Genomic DNA, 12099 nt, shown 5'->3' with positions numbered 1-12099 from the left:
TTTTTTTTTAATAATAAACATTTTTCTGCTATTTGATCTGAGGTATTTCGGGGGAAAAAATATTTATTAACAAGTCAATTAACCTCCCACGTCTCGCGCAATTTTTTTTAGGTCTCGCGCCAATTAGAACGTTCAAATACCTACTTCTGACGTCAGCATTCCCCGCCCCCCGGCCAAATAATTCAACTGTCATAGCTACTGTACGGGCAGCACAGTGGCTTACTAATATGTGGGAATGAGGTAGTATGTTGTGGCCATGACTTACTAAGATGTGGGAATGAGATATTACGTTGTGGCCACTGCTCAATGAGGTGTGGGAAAAAATATATATATAATGCATTGCCACGAGATACTATGTTGTGGCCACAACTTAATAACCTCATAGCATTTAGCCTTTCGTAAACTACGGATGTTAGTGTAGACTAATGTTAGTATAGATGGATGCTTACCTTTATTTACTCATTGAAACACATCATAACTCCAAAACAACAATCATTCGCTCACATCCGGGACATGAATGATCACATTACCACGCTTTCTTAAGTCATGTCCACAATGTACCATCTCTCGTTTCCACACATACCATCTCTTGTTTTCCCATCTTAATAAGTCATGGCTACAACATACTATTTCGTTCCCATGCGTTAGTAAGTCGTGGCCACAACATACTACAGTATCTCATTCCCACTCCTTAGTAAGTCATGGCCATGACAAAGCATGTAATTTCCATGCCTTAGTTAATTGTGGGCACAACATAGCATCTTGTTCCCATGCCTTAGTAAGTCGTGGCCACAGAATTTTTTTTCCTCCAATTTTATCAGAGGGGCTCCGTACTAGTGTACTAACCATTGTTCTGTCAAATTATCCTACCTATCATTTTTTGCTACATTTTTTGTACATGCGAAGACCCACAAGTTTGGGCACTGTTCCATTAATTTTGTTAATTATGTACCGTGAGCATTTTTTAATGGAGCTATCTAATATTCTATTAGAATATGCTACTCCTAAAATTCCAATAAATATCTACACATTTAAACAGAAATTCTGTGTGGCCTTCCACTGGTGGCCAGTGTTTTGGGTGGCCATTGTAGCAGGTAGCCGGTATAGTAGACGTCCCTCACTGTGTAACAGTAGGCAGTGTCACTGAGTTTACCAGTGTCATCATCACCTCATACATTCTACTGTGAGGTAATAATATATGTGCTGAAACAGGGAGGAGCGGAAGCGAGTTGACTGCACACTTCATTCATAGGAACTGGTAACATGTGGGCGGAGCTGTGGGTACCTTTTAGTATGTTATAATAAAGTATAAAAAAATGGTCCACTTACAGTTGTAGTACAATTTTTGATAGTAGTGTGAATCTATTGATTTATGCTATGGTAGCCTTTTTTTTGACTATTATGAATAAATAAGTTGAGTTGAGTTGAATTTTTTATAATTTAGTATTTAATATATTTTATATAATAAGCTGTACCTTTTCTTGTCAGTGAATTTAATGTAAAGTCATGCATCTTGAATAAGCTGTTTATGGGTTGAGGCAGTACTTGGCATGAGGTGTAATACACCCTGAATGGGACACCAGTACATCACAAGACACCAACCACACCTAGAGTCTAACCAAGCCAACTACCAACATGTTTTTGTGCGGTGGGATGAAACCAGGGAACACAGAGGAAACCCTCTGGGACAACAAGTAAATGCCTTATAGGCAGTAACTCAGGCCTACGAATGAACCAGGGATCTTGGAGATGTGACACTATGCACTACACCACCATGCTGTCACTGCCTTCTTTTTTTTAAATGTGAATATAGTATAACTAAAAATCTTCCATCAATAATAGCTAGCTTTTAAAGTATAAAAAAACAAAACCTATATGCAACATTTGAGGTAAACGGAAAGAAAGATCGATGGATATATACAATATAGAGTCAAATGGAGTTCACATTTTACTAAATATACTGTATGAACACAAAACAACATGTATAGGCAATTACAACTACATTGTACTTGCACAATGCTTTCTTACAGGCCTCAATGCCACCAGTTCATAATAAAATCTTTCCAAAACAAAAACTCATACATTATGACACACCCAGTGACACACATTACAAATCAGAGGGTTTTATTATGATCATCAATTCTGTTGCCCAATGATCAATTGTGCCAGCACATTTCTTTAGCGGTTTCTTTTTGTTCTGCCCCATGCCATTTCCAGTCAAGGTCTAACAAAGTTACAAGAGCACACTAATCATTTAAAATACAGCCCTCATCTCTCACCAGTCTTTTGCTTATTTTACAATGGTTAGTAGAACAATTCCTCTCTTTTTGTTCCAAAGTTACATATGGTCAAGCTACTTATAGAATTATCATTGACATTTTTTATATAAATATATATAATGTCAAACTTTATATTTGTTTTTAAAACAGCTCAGGAACATATAATTCTATGAGTAATTAAAGAATGATTGTGCAACATGCTGAACTTTGGATCAGTTTATGGCGCAACAAGTGTTGCTTGAGGGATGTGTGTGTGTGTTTTAGATTTTGTAGGTTGTAACTCCTGCACTGTTTCCATGGACAGGTTTGCTGTAGCTACAAATCTTAACAACTAGTACATTTTTCTTTGGACAATTGTCTATACCATTTGACTCTTGAACAGGATTCGCCCGTATGCTGCCAGTAATTTATGATTGTTGCATGAATGTTAAGCTAATAATACAATGTGGTGTAGATGAACACCTTGATCCTAAGCTTACAGTAAGTTGCTGTCTGTGTGGAGCATGTTCTGCCTGGCTTTTCTCCTTTTCATCTCCCGGTGCATCCAACCCTCAAAAAATATGCAAGTATATGGATTGTCTATTCTAAATTAACCCTAGGTTTGTGTGTGCGTGTGTGTGTGTGTGTGTGAGTGAGCACGTGCTGTCCTATCCATGGGTGTATTCCTTCTTCCGATCCAATGTTCCCAGGACAGGCTCTGGATCTGGATTGTACACTGTAAAGAAATGACCTCATGGAGAAGTGGAGTAGGTGATAGGGATTGCTGCTGTTGAAGAATAGCTGCCATGTGTTGCCATCCCTGAAACTTCTGCTTCTGACCCAACTTCTTCCTCAATCCATTTTGTTTTCTCTTGAGGACAAAAACCAGCTGGCTCCTTCACCTCTTTTTCCTCTTTCTCATCATCATCATCATTTGACCCAATGTCTTTCTCAATCGATTTAATTTCATCTTTCACTTGAGGACAAGAAGGACACCTCCTTCACATCATCACCAGGATCACCTTCATCATGATCATCACTGCCTGAAGCCCTTCCTGTGTCTTCAAAGGGCCGTTCTGTTTCACTATCACCACCACCATTGCTTTAATTCTCTTCTTCAGACTGACACTCAAGCCAGTTGAACTATTAGGGCAGACTTCGAAGGGGAACCAGCTGCTGGAAACCTGACAAGAGAACAAATGCAAATGTTTAAGCTTTTAACTGACTGATCACGTTTAAGTATACTGTAAAATGTTTTGTTTTGTGGAAAAATTGACGATGTCCACAAAAATAAGCATGCACACATTCACAAACACAAAAAGACAGAGAGAGATTAGAGAGAGAGAGAGAGACAGCCATGGACAGAGACGGAGAGATAGTTCACAATATCAGTCATTCCTAAGAAGTGTTTACCTCTATTTGTATCATCGTCTTCTTTATCTCAAAATTCTCCACCTGGAGGAGTTTGTGAGCCTCCAGCTCTTACTTACATTCCTTAAACACACACATGATGGAAAACAGATTTAAGCTTCTGTGCCTAATGTTACATTTACAATGGGCCTATTCTGTTTTTTTTTAAAAAAAAAAGCAAACTAAATATACAGTGCTGTGAAAAAAAAGTATTTTCTAGGAAAAAAAATATTGTTTCTTTTTAATTAGAAAAAATGCACTGAAATGATTCAGATCATAAAACTAATTTTAATACAACGCAAAGATAACCCAAGTACACAAAAACACAGTTTTTATTTGATGATTTCATTTATTGAGGGGAAAAAAGCTGCCCAAACATGCCTGGCACTATGTGAAAAAGTAATTGCCCCTAAGCCTAGGAACTGGTTTGGCCACCCTTGGCAGAACAACTCCAATCGAGTGTTTGCAAAAACTGTGAATAAATTGTGTCACTTTGGAGGAATATTAGCCTACGCAGAATTGTTTTAATTGTTTTTAACACACTGGAGTGTTTTTGAGCATGAATGGCATGTTTAAGGTCCTGCCACAGCATCTCAAATGGATTTACGTCCGGACTAATCAACTCCAAAACCGCAATTTTGTTGTTTTTTTCCTGATTTTTTTCCTAATTTAGTCGTGTAATTTAGTCCTTGATGTTCTTTTTATCAGTAGCTGTACAGTATTAGTAAGTTTTAGGTTATTGGACACACACCTTCCAAAATGTTCAGCTTTCATCTCAGGAGTCCACAGATCATTTACCCAAAAGTCTTATAAATCAAGATGTTTTTGGGGGGTAAACATTGGCTCTTGCCTTGGAACTCTCTCATGGATGCCATTTTTGCACCGAGTCTCTTTCTTATTTTTGAATCATGAACACTGACCTTAACTGAGGGAAGTGATGCCTGCAGTTTTTACGTTGTTGTTCTTTTATGAGCTCCTAGATGAGTCTTTGTGCTCTTGGAGTAATTGTTGGTAGGCCAACCACTGGGGAGGTTCACCACTGTTCCAAGTTTTTTCATTTCTGGAAAATGGATTTCACTGTGACATTTCCTTAGTAATGGCTTTGTATCTCATTCCAGACTGATACATGTCAATTTCTTTCTTTCTCATCTGTTCTTGAACTTCTTTAGATTGCAGCATGATGTAAAGTGTGCTTCACTTTGTCAGACAGGTTCTAGTCAAATGAATTCTTGATTCAACATGTCTGGAAGTAACCAGGCTTGGGTGTGGCAAGGGGAATTTAACCCAGCTTTCCAAAAATGTGGTCAATCACAGTTCATTCATGATTTAGCAAAGACCAAATACAGTACTGTATGGTTGCCAGTATGGTTAAAAGTAACTCACCATGAATCATAAATATGCAATGTCCTCATATCAGTCTGTTCATGCTTCTGTTACAGGGAATTGTTTAACGCTAGGTTGTTCACCCCTTCTTACACACTTGGCACAACTTAGTATATCGATTCGACTGTTTTCCAGCATTCTGGAGTGCAGAGTTATCTTACAGCACTTCCTGTTTTGTTATTTTGGCTCAGCTGTTCCTTGGTTAGTGTTCATTACTGTTGTTATTTAAGTTCTATGATTTCTGAGTTTTTCTGTCTCAATTTAAACCAGAATGTTGGTAAGATGTGATGATTGACAAAATCATGAGATGCTGAGTTACCCTCTTTATTTGCAGTATGGTTATGCAAACAATCATCAAAAACGCCTTTGGGAGAAAAACTAAAAGTATAGGAACTGCCTAAGCACATATTTCTAATAAAAGTACATAAAAAACAAAGACGAATATATATTTTTATTATTATTTATAGATATTTTGACCCTAACAAAATGGTTACAGCTTAACAAGAACTGGAAATCTCTCTCTCTCTGTGCATGTGCATGTGCGTGTGTGTGTGTGTAATAGGGGTCTCACATCATTTTTATTATGCCATCACTTAACTTTCATAATTCTTCATAAATATTACTCCAAACAGTTTTATTGCAAGTTAGTGTAAGTAAACTGTGATTTCAGCCTTCCATCTAATATCATAACCAGCCATCATTGCTCTCACCACTTTGGCTCCAAGCAGATATTCATGAGCATCAAACTACAGTGTGTGGATATTTCCTATCCTTAATCAATTATCTCATATGCTGCTCATATTATTTAAAATAGTACATTTTTTACTCTGAAGTACTCCTAGGCTTTTCTGAAGTACCTTGCTTTTCAGGTTACAATTCTTGCATGCCTCACAGAGCTCTGTCGCTCTGTCCTCTAACTTAGTATTGGACACCACAAGCTTCTGAATCTTCTCACATTCAGTCACAGAATCCTGAAAATCTCCATCCAGATATCATTGGTTTTAGGTGTTTGTAGCACTCCTGAGCACTAGCATTCAGTCCGGTATTATGTTTAGTTGCAGCTCTTTAAACTATCTAAAGGGCCATAAAGCATACAGTACAGTGTATTACACAGAACCCTAGTATTCTTCAAGTCTGGATTGCTGTCCTTAGTTTAGCACTGGAATACAGGCTTCATTTTCTTTTCCATAAGTCCTGCTTAAGTCCAGATAATTAAAATATTTCTATAATGGAAAAAAATGGATTTTCCCCCACAACCAACTGAAAATTGTATTAAAACTTGCAATAATTATTCAAAAGATGTAACAACATATTATAAGCTAATATTTAGGGAATTTCTGTTTTTGTTTTTAAACAAATTCATAGGAACATAATGAATAATTGTGAAATGAAAAAATATATTAACTACAACCTTTTAGATTGCAGAGGGCATTGGTGGCTCAGTGGTAGGTGATTCGCCCAGGTTTAATTCCCACCCAGTGCCCAAACCCCAGCCACTGGATGCAGTGCCAGTCCCAAGCCTGGATAAAATGGGAGGGCTGTATCAGGAAGGGCATCCGGCATACAACCTGTGCCAAGCTTGTATGTGCAGATGGTTCACTGGGGCGACTCCTCGCCAAAAGCCGCAGAAAGACAGAAAACAAGCATTTTTGTTTGTAGATGTATACCTTTTGTAAGATTTTTCCTTTATTTAAAAAAAAGTACATTGTGTAAGTGGTAAGGAAACATTACCTTATGAATGCAGAAAATATTAACCTGATATTACGAGGATAACAGACTTGGAGAAAGCCTGGAAACTCCTGGAGAAAGCCTTACACATCAGCATACATGATTAATTAATTTTTTCCAGACAAAGATTATTTCCACATCTGAGGATTCAGCATGTACATGTGAAATGTGGATAAAGGCTAAAAACATGCACGCTGACATATTGTGTTGCACAGTCATGATTTTAAAATCTGAAGTTATTTTTTTACTCATCTTTTTCATCTTAAAATATTACAGAAGCCTAAATAGAACACCTTAATTTTACTAACTACCAACTACTACTTTTTTTAGTACTTTCAAATAAAAAAAGGTCTACACTGTTAATTGAAATTACTACACACAAATGCTGCTAAATTTTTAGTCAAATCAGCCTTTTATTTTTACCTATGACATCCTTTTTTTTGGTGTATACGTGTCGGTAAATGTAGTCCTCAAGTATGCCTTAAGAACCACTTTTGTCATTTTAATGGTCGGAAGAACGATCGGTAGCATTGCTGTCTGACAGCATGACTTGAGAGTTTCTGTGCATGTTTTCCCTTGTTTTCTTCCAAGTTCTCAGATTTCCTCCCTTCTCCTTAAAACATGCCAGAAGGTGGAGTGATTAAGGTGAGTTAACCCTCAACCATGTATGAATGAACGTTTGTGGTGTCCTGTGAAGAACTGTAAAGAAACATTGCCTGTATTACTGCGGTGCCAAGGCCAAATAGCCGTTTCTCAAAAGAGCAATTGTGTTTTACAGTCTTAAAAAATCTTTATATTAGTGTAGGATTTTGTAATATTCATATAGTGTACATAAACATTTGTTCATTCACTAGATGGTTTATTCTGTATAGGGTTGCTGGAGTCTATCCCAGGCAGAGTACACAAGCATGCACACACATACAGTACTACAGGCAATTTGGAAACACCAACTAGCTAAACCTGCATGTCTTTGGATTGTGGCAGGAAAACAGAGTACCCGTGGGAAACTCACCAAGCACAGGACAAATATACATTCTCCCATACTGGATTTTTACTAATTTTTTTCAAAACTGTGATATAACACATACGGTTTGGGGAAATTTAGTAACAACAACAAGAGCAGCAGTTGTTATTTTAAGACTTGAAGGTCAGGTGTTCTGGAATCGTTTGTGCACGAACAGTTATTGTCAAGCACATGATGAGATCAAAACGTACCTCTGCCGCAGAGGAGAAATTCATTTTGAGTTACCAGCCTCAGAAATCACCAGCACCTCAGATAGAGCCATTATGAAGGCTTTCTGGAACATAGGTAGCAGACACATCTCAATATCAACAGTTCAACAGAGATTATTGCATAATTTGGACGCCTTCAGAATCGTTATACAATGTAAAAAAATCAGGAAAGACACAGAAATTAGAAGGTGTGTCCAAACTTTTGACTGGTAGTGCATTTGCTAATGTAAAGTTCTCGTACTGTAACTCATTTAAATTAATGTTCCTGTATGGTTCATGTGTTGCTTGATGGTAAATTTACAACAATTTACAAAAGATGAAATAACAGAAAAAGCTAAAGCAAGTTTTTCATTTTTTAAAGTTTATTTAAAAAAAAAAAAATCCTGGAAGATCACAAGTGCAAATATTCTGACCATTTTTCAGTTGTTTGTTAAAGCTGTCTTGGCAAAGGTTGCCGCTTTCAGTCTTGGTTACTGTGCCATGACCTGGGCATGTCTGATTTGAGGATTTTCTCCCTTTCCTCTTTGCAAAACCTCTCAAGCTGTCTCAGGCTGGGTTTTCAGGTCTCTCAAGAGAAGTTTACTCCAGGTCAATTCTGGACTCTAATGAAATGTCTAGACCCTTCCTGGAGAAACTTTATCAGCGTTTCATTGTTGTGAGGGAAAACAGGGTCCTGAGCACTTTTACTGAGTGCCAAATGGTATCATGGTTCCAAAACTTCTTACATATACAGTACGAAGTAGTCAATGATTAAAGCTACTGTACACCTCAGGAATACAGGCATATAGGGAGGTCTTGTGGTTCTCTTTCCCAAATTTGTGCATTATCAAAATCTTTCTTTTCTTTTTTTATTCTCGGGCACTCCCCAATTGGTTATGAACATTCACCCATCCTGCACTTTTAGGCGAGTCCATCTGTCACATAGAAAGTAGAGCAATGCATTACAAGTGCATGATCAAGTGCTTGCTACAGTAATTAATATTCATTATGTATAATGCAGTATTGGTTAAATTGGTGCATGGACAATAAAGACACTCTGTCAGGCAGACAGGCTGAAAAAATAATGAAATACATGTTGAATATTCTGTCGGAGAAGTTGACTACATGTGTAGCGCATATCCTGTGCCAGCCATGTGCTTCGGGCAGAGTTGTAATGATTTTTCCAAGTCCCAGTTCCCGCTTAAAGGAATCCTTATGCTATACAGAAGGAATGGTGATTCGGAGCCAAACCATTACACTGTATGTAATCCAACACAATTCAAAGTTCTGGCATGTCCTTCTTTTATAAAAAATAAAATAAAATTAACAAATTAAATAAACTCATCTCTTAAAAATACAAACCATTTATCCAAGTCTTGTTTGGTATACATCAAAGTTAGGAAAAGGTCTGACCTTTAGCAATATGACAAATATTGCTAAAGGTCAGACTTTTTCCTAACTCTGATGTCCTGGGGTTTCAGTATATAGAGCACCGGAGGCCCATTTTATTCTGGAGTTGGATTTTAAGGATTTTCACAACTCTCTGTTGAGCAGTGTTAACATTGTGGGGTTATTTGCGTTAACAGTGCCTGAACAAAAAGCAGGAAAGCATCGCTATCTCAGTAGGGTCAAATTATTGGTTAAAGAAAATGGTCAAATTACTGGACTTGGGTTAGGATCTGTCCAATGCATTATTCAAATACTGAAGGACATACTGTGGTCAGAAAAAACAACAACCATGAATGACTGTGGTTGGAGAAAACTTAAACTCTTGGGGAAGTTGCATCATAAAAAAAATCAACAGTAGAAATAACAGCGGTGTTTAATAGTGAAAGTAAAAGCCACAAGCATAATGTGATGAGAACCCACAGGATTTGGATTTAACCACTGTGTTGCCATAAGAAAACCATTTGTTAATTAGACTAATTAGAACAAAGGCATCAGTTTGCCGTGGAGCATAAAGATTTATGGACTTTAGAGCAATGGTAAAAGGTCTTGTAGTCTGATGGGTCCAGATTGACCCTATCACAGAGCGATGGGTTTGTAATGGCAAGAAGAGAGACGGATGAAAAGATGCATCCATAATGCACAGTGGCCGCTGTACAAGTTTCTGGGGGCAGTGTTAAGATGTGGGGTTACTCAGGTCTGGACTTCACGATGTTATGGGGCAATAAAATAAAGTCAGCTGACGACCTGAATGTTCTGAATGACCAGATCATCACAAAAATCTTTTTCTTACCTGATGGCATGGACATATTTCTGGTCTAAAATTGTGAAAGGGTGTTTCTGAGATCATCAGCTGGCCATCACATCACAATGCACTATAGTAAAGTTGTAAAGGACATTGAACACAATATTACAGTGTGTGGCTTCTGTTGTTGTTGTTGTTGTTGTTGTTGTTGTTGTTGTTGTTTGAGGTTCTTTCTTCAGTGTTTCCATACCACAATGCAATAATTTTCTGAAATAAAATTCTTTCCTAAATGAAATCTCAAATTGCTGTATATAATCTGCTATTGCAGATTGTGTATTGACAAATAAATGTTTTAGGGTTTTGTCATTCATCCATTCATTCATTCATCATCTATACCACTTTATCCTGTATACAGGGTTGCAGGGGGCCTGGAGCCTATCCCAGCAGACTTTGGGAACAATGTGGGACATACTCTGGACAGGGTGCCAATCCCTTGCAATGCACTCACACACACGAACAAACACAAACACACACTATGGACAATTTGGGAATGTAACTTATTATTAATTAATTTATGTTTCATACCACTTATCAGTGCTGGGGGCCTGAAGCCTATTCAAGGCTATTCACCGTAAAAGGCAAGAGCCACCCTGGATGGAACAATCACAGGAAACAAGAACATGCACAATTCAATAATATGTGTAATTAGAAAATGCCAATCAGGTAACTAAGCATGTCTTTGGTCTGTTAGGGGAAACCTTGAGGACACCCACAAAGCACATGCAAACTTCATGAACAAAGACGGGATGTGAGATTTAAACCCCAACCCTTAAGATGCAAGGCAACATTGCTCACTGTTGGCTCTCCCTGCTGCTTGGAAAGATTTGAAGCCAAAGATGGGGATTTCAGAATAAAAAAACGAAGGTCTGAAAATTGCACAATCCTTTTGTGCACTAAAGAAGTGACCTTTCTCTTTCTCCCATACTTCTCAGTTTACAGTTGTTATTTAGATTTAATGTTAAAAAAAAAATAGACATTATAGACATTAACAGTGACATTTACCATCAGAAGCGATATACAGTAGAAAGGCTTCTGAAAGAAAGGTTAATACTCTAAAAATAATTGGGGAAAAAATGACAGACAATAAAACAAAGCAAAAAAAAATAAAAAAATATATATATTTTTTTAAAGTTCGCTTGTTATAAGTCCTAAAGAGAAACTATGTTAACCCCAGTGTGTCACATTTTGGTGCTTGTTATCTCTGTAGAGGATGCGCACACACAACCACACACCCACCCACTCATGCACTAGGGCCAATTTGGAAAGCCAATCAGAGTACGAGGCATGTCTATGGACTGTGGGGGGAAAACCAAAGGACCTAGAGGAAACCCACCTAGCATTCAAACAGGAGATCGTGCAAGATAACGGGAAGACAAGAACCCTGGAGGTGCAAACAGACAGTGCGAACCTCTGAGCTACTCTTTCTACTGAAGAGGCTGATAACGGGAAAAACCTTAAACAATGTTCTGAGATCCCATCAGCCATCTTTTCTCAATATAACAATGGAACATGGAGTGCTACTATTTCTTCCATTCACATGCATCTTCTGCCCCCTAGTGGAATATAAAAGTTTCAGCTTTTTGCAGTTTTTTTTCATGCACCACAATAAAGATTACTCCCTTGTCTTTTGCTTAAGCCTTGGGCTCAAAACATGTCACAGCACACTTTACTGTATTTAGTGCATAAACATATTTCAGGAGAGCAAACAAATACTGTGCTTGAAGTCTTCTGTTAATGTCAATCACTTTTATGCCTTCATTCGCCAGAAAATTTTAACACAAGTCCCGGTTTGACTTGAACGGCCCTCAACAGGAGTTACGATTGTGATAAAATCTGAAATGCCTTCGGAATTGTCAC

The sequence above is a fragment of the Clarias gariepinus genome, chromosome 14 (genome assembly GCF_024256425.1).
Source record: "Clarias gariepinus isolate MV-2021 ecotype Netherlands chromosome 14, CGAR_prim_01v2, whole genome shotgun sequence".
In the NCBI taxonomy this organism is placed as follows: Eukaryota; Metazoa; Chordata; class Actinopteri; order Siluriformes; family Clariidae; genus Clarias; species Clarias gariepinus.
The sequence above is the reverse complement of the archived record's forward strand: the minus strand, read 5'-3'. Positions refer to the sequence as shown.